The following is a 19882-nucleotide window of genomic DNA, read 5'->3' on the forward strand; positions in this document are numbered from 1 at the left end:
TACTTCTGCTCAGTTCTTTCTCCTCCTTTTCCTTTTGGAGCCCCAATCACATGTGTGTTAGACTCTCACATCATGCCAATGTGTTTCTCTTTGCATCAGTGTAGATATTTTATTTTGGTTAATCTTCCAGTCCATACATTTTCTCTTCAGCTGTGTCTCATGTGCTGTTAACCTCATCTTAATTTCAATGATTGTATTTTCAAAAATTCTGGAATGTCTGTTCTTTCTTTTTCATTCTTTTCACTGTCCTTATGAGAATTTCCATTTTTATTTAATCTCTGAATGTATCAATAACAATTATTTCAAAATATTTTTTCTAATTCCAAAATTTAGATCTCCCATAAGCCTGTTCTGTGTGATTTTTTAGTTTGTGGTCAGTTTGTTTTTTGTTTTTTTTCTTTAAAAAAACTTCTGGGCATGTGTAGGAGTTTACTAGGGTTGTCATAACAAACTATTACAGAATGTGTGGACTGGGTGGCTTAAATAGCAGGAGTTTATTTTCTTGCAGTTCTGGAGGCTTGGGGTCAAAGGTCAAGGTGTCAGCAGGTTTGGTTTCTCTTGGGTCCTCTTTCCTGAGCATGAAAAGAGCTGCCTTCTCACTGTGCCCTCATATGGTCTTTCCCTGTGTGTCCCTGTCTCTTTGTGTCTTAATCTCATCCTCTTACAAGGACACCTGTCAGACTGGATTAGGGACCATCCTCATGGCCTTGTTTTCATTTAATTACCTTTTTAAAAAAACTATTGATGTGTAGTTGATTTACAGTGTTAGTTTCAGGTCTACAGCGAAGTGACTCAGTTATATATATACATACATGTATGTATTTTTTTCTTTTCAGATTCTTTTCCATTTTATGTTATTATGAGAAATTGAATATTGTTCCCTATGCTATACAATAGGATCTTGTTGTTGTCCATCAACAGATGACTGGATAAAGAAGATTACTCAGCTATAAGAAAGAATGAAATAATGCCATTTGCAGCAACATGGATGGACCTAGAGATTATCATATTAACCGAAGTAAGTCAGACAGAGACAAATATCATATGATATCACTTATATGTGGAATCTAAAAAATAAGATACAAATTCTAGTTTAATTATCTCTTTTAAAAAGCCATACTTCCAAATGCAGTCACATTCTGAAGTATTGGGAGTTAGTCTTTAAACAGATGAATTTTTGAGGAGGTGGGTATAAACCAGTGGTAGTAGGCATGCTTAGCATCCACAAGGTGCTGGGTCCAATCCCCAGTCCCTCCACTAAAAAATAAATAAATAAAAATGAGAAAATAAGCATATGAATACTGGGGAAGCCAGGCACTTTCAAGGAAATGAATGCCACTCAGTGTGACTGGGTGTGCAGGGTCCAGGAGGAAGGGAGGAAGAGGAGGATGGCGAGGTGGTGACAAAGGATGAAGCTGCAGAAATAGCAGGGACTAGGTTAGGCTGGGCTTGTAGCAAACCCAGCAGTTTGCATGTTATTCTGGCAGCAATGTGGACTTTTAAGCAGAAGAGGGTCTTAACAAAGTCTGGATTTTAGAAAGATCACCCTGGCTCCAGGATGGATTGGCAGGCAGCAAGAGCGGAGGCAAAGTTAGACACAGTTGTGGTAGCCTGATTTCTTTAGTTTTTGAGCATCTTGAAAGCAGGAACTGTGATTTTATTTATATACATGTATTTATTTATATGTGTTCATATGTACATGATTTCATATTTACATATGACTTTATACATATATTTCAACATACATGTCCTTCCTGCTTTCAAGATGTATATCCTTCCTGGTGCCTGTGAAATAGCTTCATTATTTTATATGCTTAAAAGAAGTAAAAGTATAATTAAAATTTCTTTAATTCAGATGCTTGCTTATTTAGACTGATTCCGCCTTAACATAGTACCAACTTTTTAATTTGCAAACTCCTATTCTAGGTGAAGTCAGAGATGGATAAAGTAGAGAGAAGAGAACTCATACTTGCTTTTTTTCTTTACAGGAAGGATGGAGCCAGCTCTCTACGGACTCTTTTGAGCAACCTTGTTCCCACTGCCTGGCATTCTTCACTCTGCTTTCTTCTTGGTGTCTCTGCCTTACCTTAGAGAGCTGTCATGACTTGTTAGGGTCCTGAAACAGATGACAAACTCAATTTGCCCATCTATTCAGTAGGTTTAGTAACTAGAGGTCAGTCAATCCAGTGTTTGAATTTTTTTAATTTTTATGATTTTTATGGGAATTATATATCTTTCTCTATTCCTCTTCTATGTTCACATTACATTGTGATCACCTATTATTTTTTTCTCTCTCCTGCCAATTGTGAACCCATTGTGGGCAGGGATCTTGCCAATTTTGTTCTGCCAATGTCTCCTCAGTGACAGCTCAGGCTGAGTATCATCTACTTGGTGAACTCCATAAATATGTGAGAAATGAAAGTATGAATTCTTCAGAAACCTAGTAACCACAGAAAATGTTTGGATCTTGCCTCTGTGCCAGGAGCTAAGCTAAGCATTTCAAGTAGATTCCTTAATTTAAGCTTCAAAATAAATCTATATCACAGGGGATATTACTGACCTAGTTTTAATGTACAGCCAGGGGAGATAAGGCACTGAGAGGTCTGATAACTTGCCCAAAGTCACACAGCATAATAGACAGTGGAGTCAAAACTTGGACCTCTGTCTCAGGGGCCCCGGCACTTAGCTCCCACACTATTCAACCTGATTTCATGAGCTGCCTTGTCTTTTGTGTTTCTGGAGTTTAGACACTCTTTGTCTAGCCTGTTTTCTAGGTCGCTGAACTTTCCTCTGCAAAGGGAGAATATTTTCTTGTGTACTTAGCATTGTTTTCTCAAGGATAAGCCAAATTTCTCAACTCTGACATGGCTAAACTCTTGTATATTCAACTCTCTCTACAACCTTTTAAAAAACTGCCTTTCTTAAAATTCACTTTTTTTCTTATTTCAATGATTTGAATGAATTGAACTTTAAGAAGTTAGAGGCAGTCACCTCTCACACTCTGCTGGGAGCTGGAGTAAGGGGAAAACTACAAAAGTGATCATTGTCCTTCACAGTGTGGAGGTGGTCAGTAACACAGAGGTAATGCAGTTACATTGACGAGCGGTTTCAGGGGCACGTAGGACAGGTGCCAGACTGATGTGGATTCTATCATGAATTATTAAATCAGTGAAGCAAATTGCAAATACTTTATGCTATACAATTTCATTTAGTAAGAACAAACAACAATAGCAAAGCCCCTCTCTAATGTACATATATTTGCACCCATAGGGGGTGCGGACGAATACAAACCACATTATTAACTTAGGTTATCTTACATAAAACATCCTTATACCATTGCATTTTTCACGAGGTACAGTGACTATTATTTATTTAATCAAAAACTAATAAAGTGTTGAAAAGAAAAGGGACTGGAGGGTAGAGAAGTGGCGACAGATTATGGTGAGACTTTTTGCTCGGCTTTGTTGTGAAGTGGAGCAGGGATATGGGACAGTAGCTGAGGGTGTGTGGGGTCCAGGAAGGAAGACTTTAGAGCAGGTCTGAAAGCTTCAGGAGGATTGAACAGAGCGGGGAGACTGAGGATGCAGGACATGGGGCTAACTGCAGGAACAATGTTTGGGGGAGATTCCTGTGTCAGTCTCCCAGCTGAAAAATTATCACAGGGAACTGAAAACAATTTGAGACATCGCTTTGTGGGGTCATCTTCCTTATACACCCAGGTGTGTATAAGCAGAGTCAAGGCCTTCAGGGTGAGGGAGGAGGGCTGTGCTCTCTTCCTCTCTCCTCCAATGCTCCCACCCAGCCCTTGGTCCAGAGACGTAACTATGGTGGTGTCTTTCAGCCTGTATCACACTTGAACATGGCCATGTTTTCCTCCATCCTATATTTCAATTCCATAGTTCTGTGTCCTTCTGTCTACTTATTTTATACTGTAAACCTGCTTGTATGACCTAGTAGGTCTTACAAGCCTGTGTAGATGATTTATGTAATTTTGTTTGCTTTTATTGGAATTCTTTTGGTTAAGATATTCTGTTACTAGGAACCTTTATAAATTCTTGGGGCTGAGAAATTTCTCATTAATAATGGGCTTCATTCTTTCTCTCTCTCATCGCCCGTGTAGAAGTGGTTGGGCCAGTTCTTTTTTGCCGACTCCTTACCCAGTAGATGGAATCATGAGGAGAGCTCTTGAACAACAGAGCAAATGACGAGAAATACAGTATTCGGTGCTTGCAACAACTTTCAGGCTGTGACTTCCGCTAAACCCCAGGTTACATACTTGATAGGCTGGCACTGATTCTTTCAAAAATAGATGAATAATTTGAATAACATGTTTTAAAAACATGGCTGTTTTGAATTAGCAAAGGCAGTGTAGCATGAATACTACATAAAAAAAAATGATACTCCAGGCTGAGAAACTGGCCAAGACTAGAGCCACCTCTTTCCCACTCTAAATAAGTTAAGGGATCTTTTCGCATGTTGAGGGAAATATTACAAATCTATGCCACCGAGCGAAGTGACGTAAAACACTGAGAGATATTTTATCTGGAGAAAAGAAGAATCCAGGCTACGTGCTCGACATCTTAAAAACTTTTGAAGGACAGTTGTTTTTCACAGGAATAAACTTATTCTCCATGACCACCGAATGGAAGTTTATTGGGACTCAGATTACAGCCAAACATGAAAACACATTTTCTAACAGCTGAGAGGTCTTCCTGCGGATCCTTAGGTCACGTCATTGGAGACCTTCGAGTATGGAATGGAAAAACGCACTGGCAGGAGTATTATTCAAGAAGCCCAAGAGCAGGTTTTGTGGTTAACCTAGATAAGTTAAAATACCACTTATTAAAAAAAATTTTTTTGTTTGTTTACAAAGAATTGTGCAGATTTTGCAGACATGGGAAGCCTGCAAGGAAAACACAAATCATCTATGTATCTTAGTATGTGGAGATAAGCACTAGCAATATTTGCTCAGTGGGGCATCGTGTATAACAGTTTAGGTTATTTCCTGCTCAAAGGTGCCCAGCAAAGGGGGCAAGTGAGACCCTAAATGTGTGTGTTTGCAAAGCTGGGATCACACTGTACACTGTTTTGTAGGTCTCTTTTCTCTTCGACCACATCGCAAACATTTTTCACTTGGTCACGGATTTTCAAGATCAGCTTAGTATACACAATTTAGGCCCCTAGTATGGAAGTACCGTAATTTCTTTAAACAATAGACTTTTGTGTGCATTGGAGTCAGTCTGCAATGTTGCATTCTCAAAAAGTGATGTGAACATTATTGTGCATATTTTTGACTTCTTTCTCATGATAAATGCTCTGAAGTGGACACTGTATCAAGGTAAATATTTGTAAGGCTTTTGATCCGTTTTAGATGATTTGTAATTTTCTTCTTAATCCTGAGACTCTACCAAATCTTGGACCTCGGAAAGCTACCTTGTAAGCTAATTGTAAGCAGATTTACTTCTAATCGTATTATCCACTATCATGTGGACTGATACAGTTTTCCATGAATACAGACATTCAGAACAAGGGAAATGTGCTTTTCCTTTAATCTTACTGCTACTCTTGAGATAAGATGGGGAAATTATAAACTGATTCATGTATGTTCAATGATTTTTTTTTTTTCTCTCTCATCCTTCTTCTGCACCGCTTTCTGACTACACATAAATCTGTCTGGGTGAATTGTGAGCTCATTGAGTACAGAGACTGGTTTATACACATAAATTATTTTGTATCTAAAAATCTACGTTAATTATCTTTTTAAGGTTTTAATTGACTATCTTGATCTTGAATTTTCTATGAGGGCAACCATATCATTTACAAATACTATTTTTTCTTCTTGACCAATATTTACCTCTTATCCTTTTCCTCTTATGCGTTGGCTAGGTCATTTGGAGTAATGGTGAGTGGCAGGCATCCGAATGGCCATCTTCACCTTGTTAGTAATTTTAGTGCAGAGGTCTTCAGCACCATCAGGCTTCAGAGCAGCCTTTTCTAAGCTGTGTAGGTGTGGACACTAGTTCCCAGAGGGAAGAACAAAGGGTTCAGAGGTCGAAGAAGTTTCAGGGAAACAGCACAGTGAATTCCCTTCCAGGGAAGTCAACGAAACAAGCAAACTAGCATATTAAAGTCCCTGAGAAATGCCCCAGTGTAAAAGAAACCAGTTTAATTTGCGTTAATACCTAGTCAAACAAACTTATTTGTTCGGGGAAAGCTATTTTATTCTAAACATACCCGTGGGCATCTCCTCCCTCAATACTAGCTTGAGGAGCTCTGTTCTCTGGTTTTCCCTTTGAGCACTGTGTCTGCTGTTGGCTTCTGAGAAATACTTTTCTATCCTGTAAAGGAAGTTGGGTGTTTCTATTTTCTTTAACCTCAAGAATTGCTATTGCCTCTTATCAAAGTTTTTTGACTCTTCCTGAAATAATCAGTTTTTCTTCTGTATCTCTCAACACCGTGTTTTCATGTGAAATCACTCTTGCATGTATTCTGGAGGTTAAGAAGTTAGGCTCCTGTGGTCTCTGTGCACAGTCTGTGTTCCTGTACCTGGCTTGCCCCTTATTAGCCGTGTGAAAGCTGACAGGTTACTTTGTTTGTCTCCGTTTCTTCGCTTATAAAACGGAGTAAGGTAGTAGTTACTCAACAGAGCGCTGTAAAGTGCTCAGGACAGTGCCTGAAAAGTGCTGCCTGCTCACAGTACCTCATCCTTAGGTTGAATACTAATAATGGTAGCTGTTGAAGCCTGGTGGCATTTAGGATGGTACAAATTTGACAACTTTTAAATTTTATTTTTTAGGATTAGCCCTTTCTGGTTATCTACCTCTTCTGGTTCAATTAAAAATTTTTTATTTTTTTTTCCGGACTATCACCTATTTTATGCAGATTTTCAATTTCATCTGCGTCTGTGATTATATTGGCCTTCTTGTTGTTAATTTTTCACATTATTTGTTCTTTTTCTTTGTTGTTCTTATTTAGACTTGCTAGATATTTGTCTTACTTGCTAGATATTTGTCTTATTTGTGCTAGAAAACGTTTCAATGCAGTTTCGCAATTTCTGGAAATATTAAATTTCTAGTTTATTAATTTCTCCTTTATCTCTATGAATTCCTCCTTTTGACTTCCTTTCAGCTTACTTATTTCTTCACTAGCTCCTTTGAAAGAATGAGGAATTAACTTGTCTGATGTATCTTATTTTCTAATAAATACATTTGGGGCTATAATATTTTTATTCCATACTCCTTGACTTCATCTTACACTTTGAATGTGTTATCATTGTCTTTCCTTTTAAAGTTCTGTAATTTCAGAATTAATTTCTACTTAACCCAAATTATTTGGAGGAAGATTTTGAAAGTTGCAAATGGTTAGCTGGAGAGTGGGGGTGTGGATGATGTCTGTTAATAGTACTTACTTTTAGGGCAGTGTAGTCAGCAAAATACACTGTAATATTTATACTTTTTTGGAACTTATTATAACTTCTTTCATGATTTACTCTATCATTAATTTTGAAGATAATTCCATGGTATCTGAAAAGAATGAGTATTTTATTTGGTACAAAATTCTACATATTAATAAATCAAGCTTATCAGGTTATTCTAATCCTCTGTTACTTTATTTAATTTTTCTCTACTTGATCTGACAAATATTTCTGAGGTCACACATCTTATTCTCAGAATTCTATTTTTTTCCAGTAGCTACTGAAGGATCTACTTTTTAAATTCTTATACTTAATAATATAGGATGGAAACCTAACACCTGTTTGATTCTCTTTCATTTGGGGCTAATTTTTTATAAAGTTATTTTTGTAAGCATGTGGCATTTTCTTTACAACTATGGAATTTAAACATTTCACCAGAAAATGTCTAGTGATCTTCCCTGACATGAAATAATCAAGCCTTGTCACGGAAGACTTTTTGTCTTATATTTTCAAAGCAGCAGAGGAAAAAGCATGTGTGCAGGCCTTGAAGATCTTTGCATATCTGGAAACTATAGCTCAGCTCATGTGCTTGGAAATGTATGGGCTTGGGGAAGAATGGGAGAAGAGGAAGCTGGGAGGTAGATAGGGCCTGGATCATGAAGAATTTCTGGAGTAAAGAGGTTGACTCATAACCTTTAATGAAAAAATTATGAAAATGAATATATGTGTGTATATGCATGACTGGGACATTATGCTGTACACCAGAAATTGACACATTGTAACTGACTGTACTTCAATTAAAAAAAAAAAAACAACTCAAAAAGCCAACCAAACAAAAAACAAACCCAAAAATCATGCTGGGAAGTTGTTGGTGCATACTAGGCAAGTCGGTGGCGTTAATTAGATTTATATTTCTAAAAAACTGTTCTGGAAGTTGTATGAAAGATTGTAGGCAGACAGACATGGAAGCAGGGAGACTAGTGAGCTGGCTAGTGCAGCATTCCAGGTGACAGAGTGCGGCTTGGGCTATGTTGTGGGGCAGCGAAGAGCAGAATAGATGGAGTCAGGATTTATCTTGGAAGTGGGACCAACTAAGTTTTCAACGAGTTAGTTAAAAGGGATTGAAGAGTTAGAAGAATTAAGGAAACTGAGAGACTTTCAAACTATTCAGGTGATGGCAAGGAGGTACAGAATTATAATGAAGTATTAGAGACACTATTAACCCTGTCTTCTTATTCATTATCCTTATTCATTCCACAAACATTTGTGGGATAGGTTGTGCGCCAAGAACTGGGATTGCAAAGATGATTGAGATCCCTTGCCAGTTCTCAGTTGAGTTACAGAATTACCCTTGATCTGGTGAGCATAATCTCAGGGGCATGTTGTCCAATAAACGATGTGAGCATGACAGTGAATCTACGTTAGAGACCTTTGTTATGGTGGATTCTCCAGCATTAGCAGGAGCTCAGTTGCTGTTGAACTGACTGATAAATTCTGACATCATCTCCCATTAAGGAAGATGCGGAGCTCTGGCTGCTCAACAACATTCTGTTTACATACAGCCACCACATTCTCTGACACTTCTTTGGAAATAATAAATATTTTTGGAAAGTACAGAATTGATAAGAGTCTGAAATCTAAATCAAGGTGGAACAGTATAATTGCTCTATTCTACCAGCAATGTATACATAAATATATAATTATAGATTATCATTAATATATATTAATTTGGTTTAAATTTATTAATATAATTAAATGCATTAATTTGAAAATAAATAAGTGTAATTATATGTAATTGATATATAGCTTATTCCATATGTATATAAGTAGAACATAGCAATTGTATTGCTCTACCTTGATTCAGAGTTTAGACTCTCATCAATTCTATTTTGAATTATTTTCTGAGAAAGAATACTTGTTATTTCCAAGTAAGTGCCAGAGAACATTGCACTAATGATAATAATATTAGTATGTATATTGATATGTATGCATATGTATATTATTGTTATTGGAGTTGAATACCCACATCGTATATGACAGAGAATATTTACAAGGACACATAAATTCCTAAGAATTTTCTAGTTTGTCAGCCTGGTAGTAAATCACTTGTGGAGAATTTGGGAAGCAATGCAGTATAAAAACCGAACATGAATCTTAAGAATTTGACTGACTTTAACTCATGGAAAAATCTTGTGGTAAAATTAAAAGGTCTGGAAAAGCATTAGAGCAATGCAAGGAAAATGTAAAAATTTACAGATTTATTTAATAAAGGACCTTTAAGATTTTGATTGATGTAGAAGAAAAGACATATTGTAGTGTGATAATTGCTGAAACAGCTTAGTACTGAAGGAAATTATTCTCAAAAACATGGGAATGGAAATAAAACACTCAGTTGTACAGCTCTTGAAATCCAACTTGAAATGTCAAGATATAAGAATAATTTGCTCTTTTTTTTTTGAAGGTAAAACTATTTTTTTAAAAATTGAAGTATAGTTGACTTACAATATTGCATTAGTTTCTGGTGTACAGCATAGTGAAGGAATCATTTACTCTTCACAGTGTGGTATGACATATTTTATATCTTCATCACCTGCAAATTTATAAAATAACCTAATGTATGTGATTGTGAAGTAATCAGATGATAAAAGAGTAAATAGATGAAAGAGTGTTGAAAGATTTAAAACTTTCACAGCTTTAAAACTACCTGGAAAATAAACTAGAATTGAATTATTTCAAAACGAGTTTATAATAGCCTTGCAAATAGCTTTTTCCACTGTCCTACATGGAAGTATCAGCAAATACTATGTAGATTACACACAGCATTGATGTTTGGTTCATCATTGTATCAATGTACTTACTAGCCAAGTGGGTTCAGCTAGCTGAGAACAGGTATATGTTAATTACATAGGAAGTGATGAGTGTGTTTTTGATGAATTGATTGACACTTCAGTCCTCAATTATAAATATCTGTTTTTGAACACGAAATCATCTAGAGGTAGACAATTCCCAAAATTACATCTTCAGTCTGATCTCCAGGCTTAGGTATAAAATTGTATGCAATTGTCTGATCGATACTTCTACTTGTATTTCTTTTTTAAAAATTAATTAATTAATTAATTAGTTAATTAGTTAAAGAATAATCAGTTGCAATGTGTCAATTTCTGGTGTACAGCTTGATGTCTCAGTCATGCATATATACACATATATTTGTTTTCATCTTCTTTTTCATTAAAGGTTATTACAAGACATTGAATATAGTTCCCTGTGCTATACAGAAATTTCTTTTTTATCTATTTTTATATATAGTGGCTAACATTTGCAAATCTCAAACTCCCAAATTTATCGCTTCCCACCCCCTTTCACCTGGTAACCATAAGATTGTTTACTATATCTGCGAGTCAGTTTCTGTTTTGTGGATAAGTTCATTAGAGTCCTCCTTTTTCTTTTTTAGATTCCACATACAAGTGTTATCATATGGTATTTTTCTTTTTCTTTCTGGCTCACTTCACTTAGAATGATGATCTCTAGATCCATCCATGTTGCTACAAAAGGCATTATTTTACTTATATGGCTGAGTAGTAATACATTGTATAAATGTACCACAGCTTCTTTATCCAGTCATCTGTCGATGGACATTTAGGTTGTTTCCATGTCTTAGTTATTGTATATAGTGTTGCTATGAACATTGGGGTGTATGTATCTTTTTGATTTAGAGTTCCCTCAGATATATGGCCAGGAGTGGGATTGCCGGATCATATGGTAGGTCTATTTTTAGTTTTTTGAGGAATCGCTATACTGTTTTCCACAGTGGCTGCACCAAACTACATTCCCACCAGCAGTGTAGGAGGGCTCCCTTTTCTCTATGCCCTCTCCAGCATTTATCGTTTGTGGACTTTTTAATGATGAGCATTCTGACTGGTGTGAGGTGATACCTCACTGTAGTTTTGATTTGCATTTCTCTGATAATTAGCAATATTGAGCATTTTTTTTTCATGTGCCTATTGGCCATTTGTATGTTTTCATTGGAGAATTGGTTGCTTAGGTCTTCTGCCTGTTTTTGAATTTTTTTTTGTTATTAAGCTATATGAGCTGTTTATATATTCTGGAAATTAAGCCTTTGTCAGTCACATCATTTGCAAGTATTTTCTCCCATTCTATAGGTTGTCATTTTGTTTTACTTATGGTTTCCTTTGCTGTGCAAAAGCTTGTAAGTTTAATTAGGTCTCACTTGTTTATTTTTGCTTTTATTTCTATTGCCTGGGTAGGCTACCCTGGCAGAACATTGCTAAGATTTATGTCAGAGAATGTAAAGAAATAGAAAGATATCTCATGCTCTTGGAATGGAAGAATTAATATTGTTAAAATGGCCATACTGCCCAAGGCAATCTACAGATTTAATGTGATCCCTATCAAATTACCCAGGACATTTTTCACAGACCTAGAACAAGTAATCCTAAAATTTATATGGAATCACAAAAGATCCAGAATTGCCAAAGCAATACTGAAGAAAAAGAGCGAAGGTGGAGGAATAACCCTCTAAGGCTTCAGACAACACTAAAGAGCTACAGTAATCAAAACAACAATATGGATCAATCGAACAGACTAGAGAGCCCAGAAATAAACCCACTGGCCTACAGTCAATTAATCTTCAACAAAGGAGGTAAAGATATGCAGTGGAGAAGAGACAGTCTCTTCAGCAAGTGGTGTTGGGAAACCTGGACAGCAGCATGTAAATCAGTGAAGTTAGAACCCTCCTTCACACCATATACAACAATAAACTCAAAATGGCTTAAAGACTTAAATATAAGACAAGACACTATAAACCTCCTACTTGTATTTCTAACAGGCATCTGAAACTTACCATATCTGCAGCCGAATTCCTATCTTCTCTACCCTGAGTCTTAGCCTTCTCAGCTAATAGGAACTCTATCCTTTTAGTTGCTTTGGCCGAGATCTTGGAGGCACCTTTGACTCTTCTCTTCTTTCCATCCCATGTCAAATCAGTTAATCTTATCGACTTCACCTTCAAAATATGTTCAATCACTTTTCACATTTCCATAACCTGGTCCAAGGCACCATCATATACTTCCTGGGCTAGTCTGGTTACCTGCTAACTGGAGTCCTGAAGAAAGAGTGAGAGTCAAGAGAGAACAAGAAAAGAGCAGTCATGGCAGAGGGAAGAGCTAAGTGCCAGAGCCCAGTGTCTCCTCCCATTTCAACGTAAGCTCTGAGAGGGAAGGGATCTTGGTGTTTTGTTCCCTGCAACATGTTCACAGGGTCATCCAATGCCAAGGCAATGCATCAAAAATTGTTTGTTAAGTAAACAAATTTTCACTCTTAATGATATCTCATGACAGGGAACCTATGAATTGCTGGTATACTATTTTTTATATAATTATAAAAATTCTGCAAATTATTTTTGTTACGGTAACTTCTCTCTGCCTTGACTCTCTTGTTCTTTTTTATTCCACCTTCTAGTTATGCCTTTATATTTCTAAGGCCTTTTCACAGACTATTTTTTTCACTTCAAAAAGGGAAGGAAGGGGAAATAGGGGAGTAATGTTTTGTGATCCAACTTTTTTTGCAACTTGATATTTTATTCTTAAGTGTGCATATTAAGATTTGTAATGTTCATTAAAACATAATAGAAAAAATTACAAAAACTTATCTCCATGAACATGTTTTTTCCTTCACGAACATTTATCTTGTCATTTCTTGGGAAATATTTTCAATCTGATCATAATGTATATGTTTATTTTGAAAATTTTTTGAACTTCTGTTCAAAAATGACAAGAAAAAGGCATTGTTATTAGTTTAAACCCATAAGTTTCAGTTAGTCATTGATAAACTGTGTATTTTAACCAGCAAAAAAGAAAATCTAATTGGAATCATACATATTTTCAGGTTTTCCTTTGATAAATAATAAAAAATGATGATTTTTTCAAGTGGAACTTTTAATCTCTTCCTCTTTTTAATGAGGGACACAATAGTTAGCCTCAAGCATTTATTTGGAATCTCCTGCCCTGTCAGTTCAGAATAGTTTTATACTCACTCCTTCCCGAAGGCATTGCACAGGAGAGAAGAGGATGCTTCAGTGCCAGACTTTAGCCTGCCAGGCCAGCTGCCTGTGGCTGCTGGGAGTAGCGTGGATTAGGGGGTCCTCCCCAACAGTCTTTGGATCTCTGCTTTCTGTCCCTCTGAATCACTCAGTCTACCTTCCTGAGTTTTCCAGAGATGCTGGGGGATGGCTAACATTACTTTTCACATTATCCCTAAATCTTTCTCTTCTGAATGATGTCCAGAAAATCTAGGTTTTAGTTTTCATAAAATTATCTTTAACCTCATAAAAATACCAAGGATGAGTCTTGAGAACTATGAGTCATAAAACCTCTCTTCAATTATTATAGAGAAAAAGTGCTGGTGGGCACATGCATAGTTTCACAGTTAAGATTCTTACTGCATCAGATGAAAAATCTTTTTCTTAATTGTTATTTGGTTTTAAAAAGGTGAATTCACTTGAGCCATTGGTTGTTGCTTCTAATTTGTACCTGGTTATTTTGGCCTGCCCTGGTTTCAGCCTACCTCATCTCCTCACTGGATGCACACACACAGCTGCAAAGTTTGGTTTTGATTTTAGATCCCTGGGAAGCATTAGGAGAAAGAAAAAGGCGTCAACTTATAAATACAGTTTTTTCATGTAATTTTCAAATAAAATGTTTTTAAGGATTGATCTATACAATTCAACTTTTTTTTTTTTTGCTCAAATATTCAACCCAGTACTTTAAAAAATCCTTTCTGAACTAGTATTTTAAAACTTATATTTTCTAATGGTGTTAAAGAGCTCTTACTATTTAAGTTCTTATTGGACTGTAGAGAAAAATCATTTTATTTTATTTTTTCTGTTATTAATATTTTTATTTATTTTATTATTTTTTAAACTGAAGTATAGTTGATTTATAATGTTGTGCTAATTTCTGGTGTACAGCATCATGATTCAGTTATACATATTTATATATTTCTTTTCATATTCCTTCTCATTATAGGCTATTACAAGGTATTGGATAGAACTTCCTGTACTATACAGTAGGACCTTATTGTTTATCTATTTTATTTATAGTAGTTAGTATCTGCAAACCCCAAACTCCTATTTTATCCCTCCCTATCCCCTTTGCTCTCTAGTAAACATAATTTTATTTTCTATGTCTGTGAGTCTATCTCTGTTTTGTAAATAAGTTCATTTGTGTCCCTTCTTTTAGATGTAAGTGATATCATATAGTATTTTTCTTTCTCTTTCTGGCCTACTTCACTTAGTATAATCACCTCCATATCCATCCATGATGCTGCAAATGGCATTACTTTATTATTTTTTTTATGGCTGAGTAGTAATCCACTGTATATATATACACATACCACATCTTCTTTATCTAGTCTTCTGTCGATGGACATTTAAGTTGCTTCCATGTCTTGGCTATTGTAAATAGTGCTGCTATGAACATTGAAGTGCTTGTAACTTTTAAAATTAGGGTTTTCTCTGGATATATGCCCAGGAGTGGGACTGCTGGATCATATAGTAAGTTTATTTTTAGTTTTTTAAGGAATCTTCATACTGTTCTTCATAATGGCTGCACCAAACTATATTCCCACCAATAGTGTAGAAGGGTTCCCTTTTCTCCACAGTCTCTCCAGCATTCATTATTTGTAAACTTTTTGATAATGGCCTTTCTGACCAGTTTGAGGTGATACCTCATTGTAGTTCTGATTTGCACTTCTCTAATAATTAGCATTCTGCTTATCTTATGCTTCAAAGAACAGTGTAGGGATTGAGCAGAAGGGAGACCAATGGACTGTAAAATGGACATCCGGGCTGCTTGTTTCTCTACCCCAAATGACATCCATAAGGAACTCAGTTGTGAAATGACCTTCAGAAACCATGGAGGAGAACATTGCAATAGAATGTGTCTGGTATATATTGTTTTAGTTTGCAAAAGTGTGGAAAACTATTTATGTAAGTCCATATTTCATAGGGAAACAGATTGATTTAAGAAGAAATGAGAAAAGATTATTAAAGTATTTAATGAAATTGTAATGTGAGAAATGTTATAAACATACAAAGTATATTCAATAGAAATATGTATATTGTAAATATACTTTTTATATATTAGATCATTAAAATTGTAATGTGAGAAAAATATTATGAATTCATACAGTGTTGTATATCATGAAATGGGTAACAACATGCAATGACTGTGCTCTGAGTTTTGTTAGACCCTTTAATTCTCACTATTCATGACTATATATTATTTCAGCCTTAATCCCATGTTGGTTTTATTAGAGAGGATGAGAGTATGGCTGCTATATAGGGGGGTCAAGATCTGAGCGAGGACCAAGCAATGTCCTAGCTTGCAGTCTCCTCGGTTACAAGAGGACAAGCTCATGTTCCATGTCTAGCACATTATCTAGCTGGTGGGTGCTCTATAAATATTAGTTCCAAGTACAAATATTTGAAAATTTGGGATGAACGCAGAGGCAGATAGGCTAACCTTTCAGGGCACAGGCAATGTACCAATTCTTAGAAGAGTTCCATACTTACATATTGCTTTTCTCTTTTGATCACTTTAGTTTTGTTAGAACAAAATGACAGTCATAGTATATTCCAGTTTCCTTTGACATCTTTCCTGTGGGGTCAGTCAATGGAATTTGATTCAGAATGTGGGCTCTGGATCATTGACTGCCTGAATTTGAGTCTTAATTTACCACCTACTAACTTTGAGACCCTGGACCCATTACTTAGCCTCCTTATAAATTTCCTCATCTGCAAAATTAGGTTAATAATAGTACCTGCCTCATAGTCCTGACCTGAGAATAAAATGCATTAGTGAGTTAATATAGGTAATGTACTTAAGAGAGTTCTTGGGACCATAGAAAATGCTCAAAAATGTTGATTACTCCTGAAAGTCCAAGTATGCAGATGACCAACTAAAGTTCTTAAAAATAGGCAATGTCAAGAATTTTCAAAGTGTACAATGCTCTGTAAGAACCATTATTAGATGTCTGATGAATGACTGAGAGAAATAAAGAGCCTGCTCTCACTGAATGAGATCTAGTCATCTTGTTAATTGCAGAGTGGGAGATCCAGACAAAGTGGCAAGACAGGGGCCTGGCTTACTGGGCTCCCAGTGATCAAGGTTGTGCTTCATTACTAAGTTCATGGGGAGACTAAGACAATAACTCTGTTTAAGGAAGTGATCAAGTGAGCCACCAGAACAGAGTCATCAGATTCAGTCAAACATTAATTTTAATGAATTCTTTTCAGTGAATCGTTTTTGAATGTTAAGTATATGCTGCAGCAGAGCAGCCCTGGAACCACTCTCATCATAAATTTAATGCACCGTCAACCACAGCTCTCTCAGCCACAGAGAGTCATTGGCTACATCCCGCCACCGTCCCCACAGAGGGGTAAGCTTTTCACATTAATTTTGCCACAATTACCTGGACAAGTTCCCAACCTCTTCTGGGATTTGTTTCCCCACCTTTAAATGAGGAGTTACATTATGGTCCCTAATTAAATTTTCCAGTCTGCTATTATAATAAGATCATGACATTTCGTTCAGTCAAATTTGGAGAGACCTAGGGTTATCAGGTACTTACTTACCTGCTGGGCTTGGTTAGGCAAGCAACTCAGACTCTTGGAACTCCCGTTTCTTTGTATGATAAAGACCGGAATAGTATTTCCCTCGTGAGGTTGCAGGGGATATTCGGGGATATGGTATGTGTGAGCTCCTGGGAATGAAGTCTGGCTCTATGGCAGGCGCTCACTAATATCAGGTATTACTGTTCTTTATGGCAAAGTTGGCAATGTATTTAGAAATTGTCAGATAAACTCCATCTCATTGTGATTTATACAAAAGAGCACGCCAGAGCCTCACATTGAACTTTAAGCCTCCGGTTAGGCCCACGTGCAGCTCATTAGTTTCAGCTGTAAAATGTTAGTGAATGTTAGTAACGGCCAGCCTCGCTCGACTCTTTTGGCACAGCGCCTGCTCCTGTGCCTGACGGTGGTGCGTCGCTTCCTCCCACAGCAGTCCTTTAAGGTAGATATTTACTATCCACATTCAATGGCTTGGCATAGATCATACAATTTAGTCTTTTTTAAAAAAAAATCTTTTGGGTCAGTGGAGAGAATTAAGTTTATTTATTTATTTAAAATTTTTGAGTTTTATTTAAGTGTAGTTGATTTACAATGTTAGTTTCAGGTGACAGCGAAGCATTTCAATTATACATATATACACATATGTATTTTTTCAGATTGTTTTCCATTATATGTTATTACAAGAAATTGAACATAGTTCCCTGTGCTAGACAGTAGGTCTTTGTTGTTTGTGTATTTTATATATAGTAGTGTGTATCTGTTAATGGAGGGACTGGAGACTGAACCCAGGACCTCATGCACACACTCTACCACAGAGCCAGACTCTCCTCCCACAGCATAATTTACTCTTTGCAATAATACCATTAAGTAGGTACTTTTTAAAGCCCTATTAACAGATGAAAAAACCGAGGCTTACAGAGGTTAAGCAGTTGGGCCAGTTTTCAAATCCAGATTGTCATGACTCCAGTGTTCTCAGTCAACTTTGCACATTACCTGTCACCTCATGTTATGCTTATTCCATCATGGCATCTCTCATTCATGTGCTAGGAACAGTCCCCTCACTCCCCAAAGAACCGGCATTTGCAGCAACCATAAACTGTTCTTCTTTCACACGGGGCCTACTAAGAAGCTTAGATCTAAATGTTAGACTCAAGCATAGTAGTTCTTTCATGCTGGTAAACGGCACGTTTAAGCTTCCCCGGTATTAATATCCTGCTCTCTCATTTGTATTTTGCCCAGCTTTGGCTTTGAATTCTAAACTTGCATTTTAATCTAACCATCAGTTTATTGAAACAACGCGCTTTAAGCCAAAGTCAGATCTTTTGCGGAACAAGACAAATGAATGAATGAATGAATGAAGTCTATATCCATAGCCTGATAAATCGCTGAACAGGGTGGATTACAGCTCCAGCAGTTATTAGCTGAGTGTGACTATTGCTCCTAGTTATCCCCATGAGGTTTATGAATCTCCAAAAACCAAATGGTAACATATTCATTTCTGAGAGTCAACATTGTGGGTTATCATCTGGAGTTGTCATTCTTCTCTGTGAGGTAATAAACATCTTTAAGAGCATGCCAAGACTAATATGGCACTCAGTAACTGTTGACTGGCTAGCTAAGCATTCTGAATTAGTGTGCGTCCTGAGAAGCAGCCCTTCACAGAGATTGTACAGGGCATAGACAAAAAAGTGAATAATTTTTTAAAAAGGAAACAAAAGGAGGTCATATTTCAATTTAATCATTCAGGGGAGATTCATTTCAATAGAGAAATTCATTTCTTTCACAGAGAGAAATGTCCTACAAGATGGCAGAGGTAAATTAATGATGTGCATAACACTCGGCAGTATGGCTCCTTTGGATACATTTACCAGACTGAAATTCTCTGTGAATGATTCTCAAGATCAGATATGATGCATTCAAATTCTGATCTAAGTATTTTAAATGAGTTGTATGATTTTACCATATACAGCAGTTTAACTTTACTAAGCTGGTGTTTATTGAGTCCTTACTCTGTTCCGGGTTTGGGTAGAGATAACCTGAGGGAACAAGACAGACAAAATTCCTATCCTCACTGGGGTAGGCTGAGAAATGCCCACCAAGGGTGTCGACATCATAGTCCCAGGAACTTGTGAATATGTTGTTTTCTGTGGCAAAAGGGACTTTGCTGGTAATCTGATTAAGTTAAGGATCTTGAGATGGGAGGTTAGCCTGGATTATCCTGGTGAGCCCTAAATGTAGTTACAGTGTTTTTACAAGCAGAAGGCAGAGAGGGATTTCCTTCAGAAGAGGAGACAGCAGAGAGTGGAGTGATGTATTTTTGAAGGTATGGGGAGGAACCACCAGCCAAGAAACGAGGGTGACTTCTTTAAACTGAAAAAGAGAAGGAGGTGGATCTGCCCATCGGAGCTACCAGGCCGATGGTCCAGGGAAATTGATTTCTCACTTCTGACCTCCAGAGCCATAAGAGAACACATTTATGTTGTTCAAACCACAAAGTCTGTGGTAATTTGGTGTTGCAGCCATGGGACACGAATGCCTTCATGCAGATTTCATATGAGAAGAGCAGACAGACAGCAAAGAACAATGACAATGAATAAAGAAATCATGTATTCTGGATATATTCCCAGGAGCGGGATTCCTGGGTCATACGGTAAGTCTATTCCTAGTCTTTTGAGGAATCTCCATACTGTTTTCCACAGTGGCTGCACCAAACTGCATTCCCACCAGCAGTGTAGGAGGGTTCCCTTTTCTCCACAGCCTTTCCAGCATTTGTCATTTGTGGACTTTTGAATGATGGCCATTCTGGCTGGTGTGAGGTG

This window comes from Camelus ferus, chromosome 13 (assembly GCF_009834535.1).
Source record: "Camelus ferus isolate YT-003-E chromosome 13, BCGSAC_Cfer_1.0, whole genome shotgun sequence".
NCBI classification, from domain to species: Eukaryota; Metazoa; Chordata; class Mammalia; order Artiodactyla; family Camelidae; genus Camelus; species Camelus ferus.